At 35.8% G+C, this 15,987-nt stretch overlaps 1 protein-coding gene across 1 annotated transcript in view; it reads left to right on the top strand.

Moving 5' to 3' along the window:
* The window catches only part of FOXP2 (forkhead box P2), a 415,715-nt gene that overhangs the window by 130,107 nt on the left and 269,621 nt on the right, over positions 1 to 15,987 (top strand). The gene's annotated exons all lie outside the window — the stretch shown is intronic.

Genomic DNA, 15,987 nt, shown 5'->3' with positions numbered 1-15,987 from the left:
TCTATGAAAGTACATCCTTAGAAAGTGTTGGCTTTTGGAGGAGGCAACAAAGAATATTAGTTTAATTAGATTTTAATTACGTACTTAGAATTGCCTTGGGGTTTTCTCCGTGGTAGGAGATCCAAGACAAAGAGTCACTGCTCATTTCTGTGAAGTCTTTTCTCTCTCTCATGGCTTTTTCTAGTTAAATTGGAAAGCCATTAAGCATTACCACAGCTTTTGGAAGAAAATGCTGAGACCTGTGAGTGCTCCAGATAGATTGATTTAGAAAGAATAAGAGCTAATTTTATCAAGAGAAGTAGAAACCTCAACGGTAGTTTACTTTGGATTTCTGTAAAACTTAAGGAAACAAAATGTGGTTTCCCATATTTCTCAGAACAACCTATTTGTACTGGTTTTTTTCAGCGTGGTCTCTTGTTTGACCATATCTGAAGTAATTCAGAAAGGCTGATTTTCATGTTACTGTTCCCTGTGTTTTCCAGTAACACATTAAAAGAAATGATTTGTATTTTTGGGATGCTTTTGAAGTTCCCTTATTCAGAAATCAGTCCATGATAAATGTGATGAACTAGCTATTGAAAATCCTTTTTTAAAAAATAAAAATATAAGCAATAAAGAAACCCATTCAGTACAAGTAACTGCATGTGGAAGAAATAACAGCATATCTAATTCCCAAAAATAAAGGAGATCTTGAAAATGGAATAGATGTTTATTTGATTGCTTTGGGAGTTAACCCCCCCAGAAAAGCTGATTTAAATGAGTTTTGTATTTGTAAGTGGTGCTTGTTAACTGTCTGGAGGAGTGATTTCTTCTCTCCTCTGGAAAACACGTTAAGGGATCTAGCAAAGCAAGAGGTAATGATTTTTTTTTTTTTTTTTTTCCCTTGATGTGGGCACTGTCATCTAGTAACTGGGCAAAGATTACTGTCCCTTAGGAACTGGGCTCCAGCATTTTTAATGTAGTTTGTAAAACAGCTATTTAGTGGTAATTGTCAGCCTACAGGAGATAGATAGGTTTTTACTGATTTGGTGGGGAAAACTGTGCTTAACTGCATCAGATTTTTTTAATAGAATTCAAATGTTCACAGTTTCATTTTTTAAGGAACTTTTTACGATTTTTTTTTTTTTTTTCTGAGCTTAAGTCTTCTAGAGAAGCAAAATAGGTTGTGTTTTGGTTTGTATGGTGGTTCTGGTCCTACATCTGAACATATGCGTATAGATACAAGTAACTTATATGACGATTTGGTAAATTATGACCGATCCAGTGAAGGTTTTGCAAAAGAAAATACCAGGCATGTAATCTTAGACTGAAAAGTTACAACTGCTTGCTATAGTTTAAACAATACAAAGTAGCTTCTCAAGAATAAGGTGTAGGACATGGTACATTAGCATGTACAAATTAGAAATTCATGAATCGATATACTTTGGTTGAGTATAGTTTCATAGGTAACTACACTAAGGGGAAATGGACTGTAATTTTAATTCAGTGTTATATTTGAAGGAGATACTGAATTAAACTTTGTTTTAATCTTTTAATACATATAGATGTTCCTGTGCTTCTGTAATTGAATATGCAGCCTATTATCATTCTGTATTATTTTGGTGAAGTTAACTACTAGACATTTAAAATTAGATCAGATGTATAGTGTGATATGAAGGACATGTGACCTCAAGTCCTAAATGTTTTGCAACTAATTTGAAACTAGTACTTATTATCTGAACAGTATATACTGCAGTCAGGTTGGTGAATATTTAGCTTTCATCCTTTCAAGATGGAAACTTTCTTGCATGGCCACTTGCCATTAGTTTTTACTTTGTTTTCTGTTTGCTGTAAGATGTATTTCATGACGTAATATAAATCCAGTTATCTTTTTCTATCAGTTATTAAAGAATTTAGCTAATAACACATTCAAAATTCGTGCTCAACCCAGTCAAAGGCTTTTACTTTAGTTTTAGGTAGGTGTACTTTTTCTGAAATTTGATCATTACTACTTGTTTAAAAAAAAAGTTCAGGATTTTGTAATTGTTGCACCGTTGTCCTATCAAAACTAAACTGGAATTTTCAGACCAGTTTCTCTCCACTTGTTAAGTGGACTAAAGGAATAACAGGATTATAATTTATTTTTATAAATATTTATAAATATTTTTATAAATAATATTTTATAATATATATTTGTAAATTTTTATTTTTATAAATAAGACTGATATATTGAACTGAATTACTGAAATGAATGGAAGAATATTTAAAGGTATCTCATGATAGAATCATTTTGCGCTGGCCTATTTGAGCAGTAGTGCCATAAGGAATGTGAAAAATAAGCATGCCCATTTGTAAGTCTTTATTCTTCACTGCAGAAGCATTAGGCTCATCATTATCAATAATCCTTTTAATAACTAAAGTGCATAACTATTTAATGCACAGGTGCTGCAGTTATAGGTATCTTTGCTCTTGCCAAAATTCATTGTTACCCCTACACCAGAACTCATGGTTGCTTGCTTTCTTCTTTCTCTTCTTCAATGCGTCACTTTCAAAAAGGAAAATGGAAATGAACTTGGAAAGGATCCCCAGCTGTTGCAGTGAAAAACCTGTAACAGTTAAAACCATGGTACTTGGCTTTGCAGTAAAGTTCCTTAGGAGTGCTCGTATGGTTGTTTTGCCGGCCCCTGAGAGGCAGCAGGCAGCTCTGGCAGTGGGAAGGTAACAACCAGCAGGGGAAGGAGGGAGAGGGCAGGAGCATCCTTAACTGCTGCAGCTGTTTGCTAAGTGCTGAAGCCCTTTAGCCTCCACAGAACATCTTTTCACAGGTCAGTGCTTAAATCACATGCATAATACTCTACTACAATAAGTTTGATCTGAGCACCTGATTGTTTACTTTCCTAAGGGAAGTTGTTCCATTGTGGAAGTCCTGCAGTTACTTACTTTGCTTTATAAAAGATAATGGAATACTAGTGAGGTACTATTTGTACCTAAAATTTTTCATGTTGACCTTTTAGAAAAAAGTGAGTATTTGCTCTTTCTCTGTCTCTCTACGATTTGCTGAATGCTGTACTTCTGGACTATATGAGAAATGGAGGTCTGAGGAAGTATTAATTTTACTGCAATCTTATAATTTATATTCTTTTAATTTTGCAATTCAGAAATATTTTTAGTTCGAGGTATTTGAAATTTATTTGATTTATTAGGCCTGAAAAAGCTATATTTTGGATTGATTGAATGTGTTTGATTGGACAGTGTTTCGAAGTTACTACGTTATGAACTTGAATACCCGGTCCAATACTTAAATGATCCCAGAAGACAGAGCATGTGATTTAATTACTTATATTTCATTTTGTGACCTTGACCTCTGTTCTCAGCCTTGAGACAAAGAAAGACAAAGTACTATGAGCAACTGGCAGTTGATATTAAGAAGGTATATCTCCCACATCTCTCTCGTGACCTATAGTATTAGCCAGTCCTTGGCATGGATGTGGGACTTCCTCAGAAAAATTCTGTCCTTTGGCTGGCAAATTCATCTGCTGCTTTACTTCTTTAGGTGCCTTCTAAAAGTCTTCTCTCTTTCTTTCAACTTCTGCCCAAGAAATTTCTCTTTTCTGGGTTAGCTGTAGCTGTACAGAAACACCTGCGTCAACACAGGGATACTGGCTTCAGTAGGCTAAGGGTGGTTTTTGAGAGTGTCCGTTTGCTCTTGTACAAGGTAGAACTGTGATACACATACAGGCTGTTGCTCATTGTGTCCTTTAGTTATTTCAGATTTTGACTGTGTGTTTGTTTGTGTAAGTTGACTGAATCGGTCCCGATTTGGTTTTGAAAAAGATGCTGGATGGTTTCTTCACAAACTAATAAAATTTCTTTGTTTTCAAGGAAAAGGCCAGGTTGCTTTGAGCAACCTGATCTAGTGGAAGGTGTCCCTGCCCATGGCAGGGGGGTTGGAACTAGATGATCTTTAAGGTCCCTTCCAACCCAAACCATTCTGTGATTGTCCTAAGACATTCTTTAATATTTGGGATCTGAGTCTTTTGGGGCAGTGAAGGCTGATGATAGTTTGCGTGAAGATGAAGGGATTTAGTCTTTCTGATAATGCAGACCTTCATTCATGACAACCCATAAGCTTATGCCTAAATCGTGTGGGAGTAGATAGCATCTTTTCAAGGAAGGCCATGTTTGACAAAGGTATTGGAGAGAAATTTTTAGCCATTGAGGCAATTGATTTTCACAGTATTTGCAGTCTGTATTAAAAGCCGTCTTTGCTGCATCTTTTGAATGCCTTTTGCAGCTGCTAAATTTACAGGCAAAAGATAAAAATGTTCATGAAATTATAGTTGTGACTTTATTAAATATTTTGTATTTGTTTCTAGTGTCACATGTTTAAGTTATTGCTATATGCTAATAGATGAAATGTCCAAATTAATGTTTAAAGTGACAACCACTGAGAATGTCTTCAAACTGTTGAAATGGCCTATACTCATATTCTAATAAAAAATCAGATTCCTATAACTATATAAGAGGTTATCAAGGAGGTTTATTTTAATTGCTTGGTGCTTTGGCGTGTTTTAGATTTGCTCTGTGTACTGTTCATTTCTCTTAATCCATTAACATGGCTAGGTATTTGAAGTATCCTGGCGAGTGGCTACTTCTCCGTAACCTTAATAGTTAAGATTATAATAAGACTGTGGGATGAAAGAACAATTACTCTGTACATTTGAACTGTGTAAAAATAAAGGAATGAAAAGTATGTTGTTTAATTATTTGGTTTTGAATTGTAGTGTTATAGTTACTATTAAATATGACTTCTGTATTGCTAATATAAGAATGAAAAAAAAAAAACCAAACCCAAAAAAGGTTTGCTCTCATTTGACCTTTCTGACGTTCAGTCAGTTAAAAGGTTTGTAAGACGTTTAATTACCAAATGGTATGATCATTATTCATCTCCTCATTTGATATATAACGTCAAGTGAATTGCCTCCCTGGAGTGCCCTGTGTTTCACAGATCAATAGATTTAGTAAGAGCTTGAAGGAGAGCTTTATACATTCACACAAAAGAATGAAAAGTATATCTTCCTTGTAAAATGGCTTATGTAGTTACTCTGTGAGCTTTACAAAGTTATTGTTTTATTTATGTCTTAGAATACAAAATCCTGTAACATGAAGGCATTTATTAAAATATTTTAAACCTGTCTATTGAAATTAAAAGATACTGCTTCTATCTTACTTTACATAATAGCTTTAAAAGTCTGTCCTGAACAGCTTCATTTAAATCTATTAAAATAATTATTACAACAGAATTTTTGATTTGGCATATCACAACAAACATGGTATTATAAAAGGCCATCTAAATTCACTACACATGATTGTTTATTCATATTTTGGTTTTCTGCATTTTAAATGTGTGGTTAGTTTTAACTGATTTAGGTCGTTGGTTTTTGTTTTTTCTTCAGTTGTTGTGTCAAGGATATTTATGCACACTGAGAGAAAAAGATAAAGTTTGTCTTTAGTTGGCTAATTTAATAGTTAGTTACACATTTATTAAAAGATTCTTATTCTTTTAATTAATTGTATAAAAGATAATTAAATGTAGGATACTTAGTGTTACTTAGGCTTTTCTGGATGTATTGTATTACTCTTATCCAATATAGATGAGCCATCATATAACACCAGTTATTTGAGCAGGCCTGTCTGATCTCTTACCCTTGGTAGAAGGGTTTTCCAAATTACTTGAACAAGACTTCTAGGATTGTTCAGGCACTAGTATTTGTTGCTCTTTTTTCCTATAAGTTTTACCTTGCATGATTTGCATTCTTGACTTACCAGCTTTCTGCTTAAAAGTAAGAAAACAAACCCCATATTTCTTCTTTAACTCTTTTATTGTTGAGGGTAAGCTTTTTAGCTTAAATTTACGCCTTGCTGTTTGTCCTTGCATCAGTCAGGCACTGAGGATACTGTAGTTCAGCTAAGCAAATCCTCCTGGCTGTGGGACAGAAGCAACATTTACTTGAAAATCTGACTTTCTTATTCATCTGTCACTTACAACCCATCACCTACTCAAAGATTAATTTGAATTGTGAACAATATCTAAGCTTCCTTAATCCCTTGCTCTTGTCCTTTTTTTTGAGCTGCTGTACTGTGACGGAAAGGCCGTAATTCTGAAGCTTCTTATTCCTCGGGCCTTCCTAAAGTAACTCCCATTGGGACCTGATTGATGTTTTAGCAAGGAAATTCCTACCTGGTTTTGTGAACTACCTGGAAAAATTGGCAGGAGGCTTTCTCACTCTTAGATGTTCACTGAGTGAAATTCTTGTAAATGTAAAATCTAATTTGTCTGGGCTCTTTGCACCAGCATTGTTCAAGGTCAGATGAAGTTATGTGAAGTACAGGAAGTCTTTCTGAGATTTCATTCCTTTCTTTGTGCTCTCAGCATTTTTCACCAAATTAGCAAATCAAATAATACCAATTCCGTTTATAATCAAGATAGCTGCGAAATATACCACATTCCTCTATGTACTTATTTTGTGGATGACCCCTGCTGCCACTCCTGGTCTGCTACTGTCTTGGTTTTGGTTTTGGTTTGTTTTTTTTTTTTTTTTTTTCTGAGGAAAAATATTAACTTATTAGTTTCTCCTCTGCTAATGATGCAAATACTGCTCAGTAAGGGATTAGAAGTTAAAAAGAAATGCAGGAAATGTGCAGGTTTTTCTGCTGAAGTTGAACATCCAAAGACCTTTTTGTCAAGGGAACACTTAAGCATGATTAGAATAATTAATGTTGGAGTTCTGTAGAAGCCTCAATTGTTTTGATGATATGATACATTCATCTATGGCTTGACTTGACAAAGTTTGGGCCATCAGGACTCTATCTAGAAATATGTACATTTAGTTTTAAGACTGTGAATAAATCTTTGACTGAACTGTGATATATACTTAACATTTTTAGGACTGTATATATCAGTAGTAATATCTTTCAACACATTTGTAAAGTTGTTCATTTGTTGGCATTTGCGTTTATTCACCTATATGTTTATGGCTTTGCAGTAAATAGCTTAATGCAATATGTGCTTGAAGTGCAAAATCCATTTTGGATGAAAAATAATGGAGCTATTTAATTCTGGCATCATCTCTCATCGATTGGTAGGCGCTACAGATGTTAGGGTAAAGGGTTGATCAGTGACAAAGTACATCAACGCTCTTGTATAGTGGTCCTGGGCCCCACAATTTAGGAAGCATGTGAAGGTCCTTGAATGCATTCAGAGGAGGACAGCAAAGCTGGTGAAATGGCAGGAAGGAATGTCCTATGAGGAGTAGCTGAGGACTTTGGGCTTGTCTGCTTTGGAGAAAAGAAACATTACGGGTGACCTCATTGTTTGCTGCAGCTTCCTGAGGCGGGGGAGGGGCAATCTCTCTAGTATCCAGTGATAGGAAGAATGGGAATGGTTCAAAGTTGTGCCAGGGGTTTTTTAGACTTGTCATTAGGAAGCATTTATTTACCAAGAGGGTGGTCGAACACTGGAATGGGCTTCCTAGAGAGGTGGTCAATGCCCCAAGCCTGTCAGTGTTGAAGAGGCATTTGGACAATGCCTTTACTTTTTACTTTTTACTTTTTATGTTTTTACTTTTGGTCAGCCCTGAATTGGTCAAGCAGTTGGACTAGGTGATCATTATAGGTCCCTTCAAACTGAAAATAGCCTTGTCTGTTCTATTCAAGAAAACTGGCAGCAGTCACAGGTAACGTTTTCATAGCAGTTGTGTAAAGAGATTGGTATTAATAGGGGAAGCGAGCTCTTTCTTTTTAGACAATATTCCTGAAAGGTTCTGTGGTGAGACACAAAAGCTTACAAGGTTCCTAAAGCATCACTATCTTTGTCCTGCCATCCCTTAGTGACAGGGAAGCAGAGACATTTACAGTCTGGGTCTGTCCTGTCCCCTTCTAGATACTGGAACTCAAAAGGTCTTCTAGACTTCTAGGGCAAAAGTGCTGTGATTTGTAATATTGCATTCCTGTTATGAACTAAAAGAATCAATAAGGAATACCTTAAAATGGTCAACCTTTGGAGAACATAGCATCCAGAAATCTTTGCAAAATATGATTGCAAGTGTCTTTTGTATTATGTCATTTTGAGCTGAGAAGTAGAGTTCAGGAAACTACATGTACTTACAAATTGCAGTATCATAATGATTGCTCTGGAGTATTTCACATTGAATTCTTCTTTTTTTTTTTCTTTTCTTTTTTTTCCTTGTAGCTGTTTGAAGCAACAAGTAATGAGTTTGCAATATGCGATATGCATAATTGGAGTCAAGGCCAGTGAAGGTCCCTGAGTAGGAAACATTTAGAACCCTATTCCTTCACATTTCAAGGAGAAAAAAAATCTTGAGACACCTAAAATTCTTGAACAAGTTTCTGCAGAAATAAAGCTCAGGACAGATAGAGTAAAATCATTAAACTTTGTATACAGAAGCATAAAAAGTCCCATAAAAAGTGAGATAATGGTGACAACCTTATAAAAAAGGAGAGTTGTACAATTTCAAAACTCATGAAGTAAGAAATCTTTATTGTTTCCAAACCAACAAATGAAAAGCACCCCCTCACACCCCTGTCAAAAAAACACTGAAACCCCCAAAAAACAAAAGCCTTGCTTTGGACATTAGGATCATGGAAATATGCTCATATGGCATGTGCAATGTTAGCTGTCCTAAATTGTTTTGTGCTTAAGAAACAGTCTTAATATGTTTACACCTGCTAGAGGTAGTTGGAAAGCAGTAAGTATAGTAGCTATAGTACAATCCTTACTAGGGCTCTGCACATTTATCTGTGACACTGAGTGTGCTTACCTGCTAAAATGCCTGTTAGATTTTTATGAGTGTCTGGACAACTGGATTAACTCAAGATTTGATATAATTGTCTGTCCTGAAGATGTGTCCTCATTTTGCAGAAAGCCTTAGCAGTATTTCTGAAATCTGGCATCCTTTATGCATTTCATACCAGAAATAATATTGGAGACCTAATTTTTTATCTCCTTTTTATATTTATTGTGATTATCTGAATAGCTCAGGAGCACTTCTTAAGAACAATGTTGTCTGTCTTGTATTATCATTGACAGCATCCACAGGTACTGGTACAGTGTGTATCTTAAGCCATAAAAGGGGTCTGTGGTGCTGAGTCAGCCATAAACTACTTTTTGTGTACAGAAACCCCATAAAGATCAACAACCTTTATTATTACACTGCTTGTCCAACTGTGAGAAAGCAGAAGGGTTTGTTGTATGCTGAAAACCTTCTTGCCATGGCTGCTCATTTGGATTCTCATCTGTGGGATGTGGAACCCATCCACTGGGAAACATACGTATAATTTATGGACTTGTTTTCTCATTGAATAATTAGATAAATCCCTACAAAATAATACTTTGTGTGTGTGTGTGTCTCCTTTTTCTCTTTCTTCCCACGCGCCCCCCCCCCCCCTTTCAGCCAAATGAAACAAACAAAGCAGAAAAATTCTGGCAATTTAAATAAGTTTTACGTGATGGAAAAGTTACAGAAATACTGAGATTACAGATTTTCTGATCCATGAAAAACAGAATTGCTACCTGGAATTTCCAGTTACCTGAATTTGATGTACTAATCTTCCAAGGTTCTCAACCTGGGGCTATGCACCAATTCTCAGTTCCTATCCCATCACTGTGAAAGTGTTGGGGGTGGAGTTTGCAGAATATTGTTCTTGCAAAATACAGTGCTGAATCAGTGCTTGTAATTAGTATTTTAGAACCTGATTTATTAATATATCATTGTGAGGTACAGTGTCCCTCTCTGGTAGAGAGTTATGTTTGTCAATCTGTTGTAACCATTTGGTTTTAAAAAGTTAATTTTTTTTTCTCTCCTGGAGCAAGAATATCTGTCCCAAAATGTCAATAATTTTTAATTGGAAACATAAAATGGTGAAGATACTGTAAATAGTCAGATGTTGGAGACACCTTCTTGTAAATGAAGTATTTTTTTAATAAGAGTTGCACATATAAATGCATATAAAAAAATAAAATAATAACACCAAATACTAAAAATGCTCTTCCAAAAGTATTACCTTTTAATTGGATTTTAATATATGATAGTTGTGTTAGGATCTGGTTTCTCTGTTCATCTTTAAATTAGCTGGTTTCACTATAAAGGCAAAGTTTTTTCCTGCTTTTCTTCTGATTCTGTGCGTAACGCTCAATATTGGAAGTGTTCCAAGGGCACTCTGGTGTCATTCAACAGCAGTCACTCTCCCCTTTGTAGCAATGTGGGATTCCTGCAGAGTGTGTCTACGTCTGTGGGGCTGCAGGTACAGACACAGTTAAGTAATTGCATATTTATTCCGGTTCTCAGGCAGGTTTTTCAGCCTGTGCTGAGTTCATCAGAGCTGTGGCTATATGGGTCACAGCACTTGGGCCAGCTAGTTTCAGGCTATCTCCAGTAAGTATGCAGAAAATGTAGGCACAACAATGGGTGCAGTGTACCTAACCCTCAGTCTAGGTCTTTTCAGGGACAGGAAACACTACACTTTCTGCCTCAGTAGAAGTGCGGCAGAAGTGCATGCGGAATAGACACTGACGTTTCATAACTTATTTTAACGTAATTTGATTTTGTCAAATTGAAATTGTTTACATTTTATTGCCATTCAAATTTTTCACTAATTTTTCTACTGTTAATCAGCCAGATTAATGACAGCTTTCTAGGATGGACAGAGTCATCTATATTAAATGTGCTGACGTTATGTTGTTTTTGATGAGGGAGTAGGTAAAATAGTGTTGTAAGGAAAATCAGCTATATTTTTTGGACATTGTAAGGAGCTTTTAACATACGGCACAATGATTCTAGTAGTGGTGATGGGGATAAGTTGTAATTATTGACCATTCAATCAAACAAACAAACAAATAAAATTCATGGTGCTAGGCAGCCATGCTGAGTTGTCAGATGTGGTTTCCCAGCTGTCTTGATCTTTTTATGTTAGTCACGATCCCCAAGAATTAGGGAAAAAATAGCAGTGAGGGGACAACGTACATGGGAATGAATAATTCTAACATAATTATGAAAAGATTCATATGTGTATATAGCAGAGGAAAGGGAATAATTATTAGCCCTCTAATAGAAAATATGTTGTTTGGGACATGAACACAGTGCAAGAGAGGTTCAGGATCCAGGAAAGGCAGAATGAAACTTGTTAATGGTGTCAGAATGGCAGGAGGACACACACAAGGCTGGAAGGGCTTTGGCAAATAAGTATGTAATACTTGTCTTCTGAAATTTGTGAATTAAATCAGGAAGCCATCTTGTAAAGTTCTGTGAAGACCATGAGTAAAATATATGCTTTGTGTCCTCTGACATTGTTGGTGATGTTGATGATTGGACTGCCTTCATTCCTTTCCATTTTATTGATTTAAGATGATTCCCTGTTGGAACAAAGTCAGGTATGGCCAGGAAAGCAAGATGTGTGAAGATGTTATATATATATATATTATGTGTAAAAGTTTATAGTAATTAAAGTGTAAAATTTGTAGAGCAGTTTGCAGTGATGTCATAAAGAATTAATATTCTTCTGTGGTTTTATTACATATACTTCATATTTATAACATCCATAATAATATAATATGGTTAGAACAAATACAAGGCAACTATGAATTAGTGGGCTGTAATACCACTGAGGAGCTTCTTAGGAGATCATAGAGCATGAAAGCAAAGCTTGCCTACTTTGCGTAGTCAGTAGGACATCAAGGTGGAAATGTAGTCCCATAATTCAGCTTTTGTGTTTTATTTGTTTTATTTTTGAACACATACACCCATGTCTTGAATTCATGTTTGCCTCAGGTAGATGTTTCATATTTATGTCTACGTTTATGCTTCAGCAACTTCCTTTTTTCTTCCCTGTTACTTTCTTTTGATTTTGTCTCTGAACACCTCCATTTTAAGTCCTCAAGGTGGTACCAACAAAAGTGGAAGGAAGATTTTCCCTCTTGAAACAGTGTCATGTTGTGGTACATGAAATGCATGCATAGGCGTGGGTCATGTGCTAGCTATGATTAGTGTATGTTAATGAAATTTTATAGCTTCTGGTTGGTGGCTGATTCTTCAGTGTGTTGCAGTATTGTTACTGTAAGTGGACACAGTTTATGGTCTCATTCAAAATTTCTGTCTGAGCATTAAAAAAAAAATCTTGAATATTAGACTGCTTAAATTGAATGTTAAAGATTTCGTCAGCTTTTTTTTCTTCCACATCCTTCTTTTTTTTTTTTTATGATTTACAGTTGAAACATCATTTGTGAAAACAGCGTTTACTTACTTGAGCATGTGTAGCAACTGTGAAATTTAATTCATGGTTTCACCATTTCTCATGTTGTTATGTATTTTCTACCTTTTTTTAATGATGTTGTGGCTCTTAATTTAATTCTACTACAGTATTTTGGATATGAAACCGTTCTCATTAGTTAAGTGTATATTGTAATTTGTGTTCAGTTGCTTTAGACTTAAATTGGAAAAGCTGTACATCTCTTTTGTGATGCCGTTGAAGATGGTGTAAATTCCTGTATCTGTAACTTTATATTTGGAGAAACTCATTCAATAACCAGATAAGGTGGATGTGAATTTTGTGCCCATTACATGAGAGTAAAAAAGAAAGTTAGGATACATGACTAGCTTATATATAACATTAGTCCAGTGCGAATAAATTATTTCCTCAGCAATCTTCTTATCAATAAAGTGCACCGAATGTAGGTGTAGCTTTCGCTACTTGTTTACCAGAGGTACTGACTTGAAGGGGTAAAAAGCACTCAATACTTGAGAATGTGTTGAATGTGCTGTATTATTTCATGAGTCTACCTGGATGTGGAACAAGATTAAATGAATGAACAAGTACTGGTCTCCCTTGTAAGCCTGATGCTTACAATAGTTTTGGTGGTAATCCTATGTAAGATCTTTTCTATCTTCTGTGACCTAATCTTGATTTCATGCTAAACAACACAGTGAATGAAATTAAATGATGAGATTGTATTATATTAATTGTCCTATGACAAAACTACACCATTCTTCACAAGCAGCTTTTCTTCTGATGAGTAAGTAGTAGGTGAGATAGGTGCACTGGAGTATTCAGAGGTTGCTAAGAGGGGAGTTACTGCACCTGAGCTGATGACCACATGCTCAATTGGAAGTACTGTGGTATATTAATCCTTGATAGATCTCCATTTGAAGTGTTGCAGTTAAATTAATTTGGTCTGTCATGTTCTGTTGCTGAACCAACACCAGGCTGTAGGTTGAACTCAAAGAAGCAAACTCTTTATGTTAAGACCTGTTTGAGATTTTGTTACAAAATTGACCAAATGTTGCTAACAACAGATAATTGTGATATAATAAAAAATGCTACTTTCATTACATTTAAGCATGCTATTTAAAGTATTCTAATTGTTTAACTTTTAATATGTAATGTACTACTGGCCATATTTTTGCTTTCTTCTTTTATTGTGTTTTGACAGTTTATCAGCTTTAGAATTCTTACTGTTAGACATGAACACTGAATTCCTGTGTTCTTCTGGCTTGGCCTTCCTTGCAGAAAGTGCCCTGCTGTGGAATTGTCTATCTCCTAGGCTACCATTGCCTAGATTTGCTATTTTTATTGTAATTCCGTAAGGAAACACAAGTTTTGTAACTTAATGCAGCCCTACTGTCTGCTGCCAATCCCCTACAATAGTTCTTGAACCTGCTGGCCAACTTTAGACAAATTTGGTGGAGAAGTAGAAGCTTAAAGGTACTAATATCCATGAAAACAGGTGGACTGTGTTACAGAAACATGCAAAATAGCACATCTGATGAGGAAATACGCTGCAGCATGAAGTATGTCCGTGCTGTTATTTGTAAGTTCTGTTGCTCACAGAGTTACCTGGTTTTGTTGTCATTTTGCTTCCACCCGTAATCATTTATTTGCTTGGTTCTTTTTTTTTTCATTCCATGTCCAACTGCAGTTACAAACGTAGAACTACTAATTATTTAAGAGTTTTATTTAAAAACTGCTTCCTATTGCAGGTAGGAATCCCTGCTCCTTCAAATAGAATGACTGCTGTCTTTTTTTTACTTTGACATAAAATCATTAAAAGGTGGGGTTTTTCACTTAAGAGAAAGAAAAATTAGTATGAAGGTAATTGTGGACTATTAATTTTCTGAATTTCTGGCTTATATTGGCCAGAGGAGTAAAAAGTTTGTGAAAGTAGGTTACCTTGAGAGTTCATAGTGGAACATCCATGCAACAGAAACTATGCATGAACTTTTATGGAAGCTTTGCGTTTATCTACATCTAACTGCCATAATGTTTGTGTATGATAACCTTTGAAAGGAAGAATTTGTATTGAATGGCAAATTGATAATTTTTCTTCCCCCCCCCTCATTTTATGGAACTGGATGAAAAGCTCTTTCTGGCAGAATCCATTTCCTTGGAGTGGACTTCTGCTTCCCTAAAACATTCCTCCAGTTCCATGTGTGCACATGTGCACACCTTGGCCACATCCCTTCAGCAACAAATGGAGCACAGGACAGAGACAACAGTATCTGCACTAAGTAACACTAAATAAAAGTATATAAAAAACTTGTTCATCTTCAAAACTTAGTCTATCCAATGCATTGATGAAACGTAGGTCCTGGGGAAACAAATAATACGGCACATAGTAACAAAGAATGGAGGAATGGTCATGCAGAGAAGGTTGAAAATAATGCCATATGAACAGCTTTACTTCAGGCACATTCTGTTTTTCAAATGCTTTGCTTTTTCAGTCTCAGCATTCTTTTAATGTAGAAGATTAAACAAAAATTTCCTTTTCAAAAAGTAATCGTAACAACAATTCCATTACAAAGATGTACTGACCTCTTGTATATCACAATGCTGTAAAGTTTAGGTCTACTCAGACTTCATGGCTCCATCCAACTAGTTGCATTACGCTGCTGTTCATTGTGGCACATGAGGAACTACTACTACAAAGAATGAAACAAACATCGCAAGCAGACTTAATTATTTGTTATGAATTATTTAATATATTTTAAGTATAATATATGTATGTGTTACATGTCATTCAGAAAGACCCCTAAGCGCTTTAATCTATGTGTGAAAGAAAATTGCTTTCTTCCACTTGCTTAAATGCACCCTCTGCTGGGGTAAAACACAACAGCTGTGAAGTGCAGTGTGATCTGTAAGCACAAGTGTTCCAGAATTCTGTTTTATTGCTCATCTGAAATACTGCAAACAGCCAAAAGCCAAGTATATTCCTCTCAAGACAAGACTGGAAATTGAGTCAGCATTGATTCACAGTGAAATATGTCACCTGTGTATTTTTGTGCCAGTGCTGGCCTTCCTGTCTTAAAACCTAATTCTACTTATATGACCAGAGACAGAATATTGCCACCCAATTATTCTCCAACAATGAATTTTTTACAAAAATACCACAGACATCACTTTGTCCTTACCTGTGTATGTGTAAAGAAAATCTACGTGTTAACAGGATGAGGGGGAATGGTTTTGAACTGAAAGAGTGCGGATTTAGATTAGACATTAGGAAGTTCTTTACTATGAGGGTGATGAGACACTGGAACAGGTTGCCCAGAGAAGCTGTGGATGCCCCATCCCTGGAAGTGTTCAAGGCCAGGTTGGACAGGGCTTTAAGCAACCTGGTGTAGTGGAAGGTGTCCCTGTGTCAGGGTGGTTGGAACTAGATGGTCTTTAAGGTCCCTTCCAACCCAAACATTTCTATGATTCACAGGCTGAAGAGATGCAGTTTCTGGTAGTTTCATTCACCTTTCGCAAGTTCCGTGTTTTGCAGTCTGATTTATTTCTGTTAAATGAAGTTGAAAATAACAGCGAGAAACTGCTTAATGTTGTGTTTGTGTTGTTCCTGTATTGGGGCTGAAAACACTTGGTTTCTTTTCACAGAAATCGCCTTTGTTGTGGTTGTTCCTGCTGTAAAGAAACGACAACAGAAGACAACTTAAACTTACC

Source organism: Strigops habroptila, chromosome 3 (genome assembly GCF_004027225.2).
Source record: "Strigops habroptila isolate Jane chromosome 3, bStrHab1.2.pri, whole genome shotgun sequence".
Taxonomy (NCBI): domain Eukaryota; kingdom Metazoa; phylum Chordata; class Aves; order Psittaciformes; family Psittacidae; genus Strigops; species Strigops habroptila.
The sequence above is the reverse complement of the archived record's forward strand: the minus strand, read 5'-3'. Positions and strand labels throughout refer to the sequence as shown.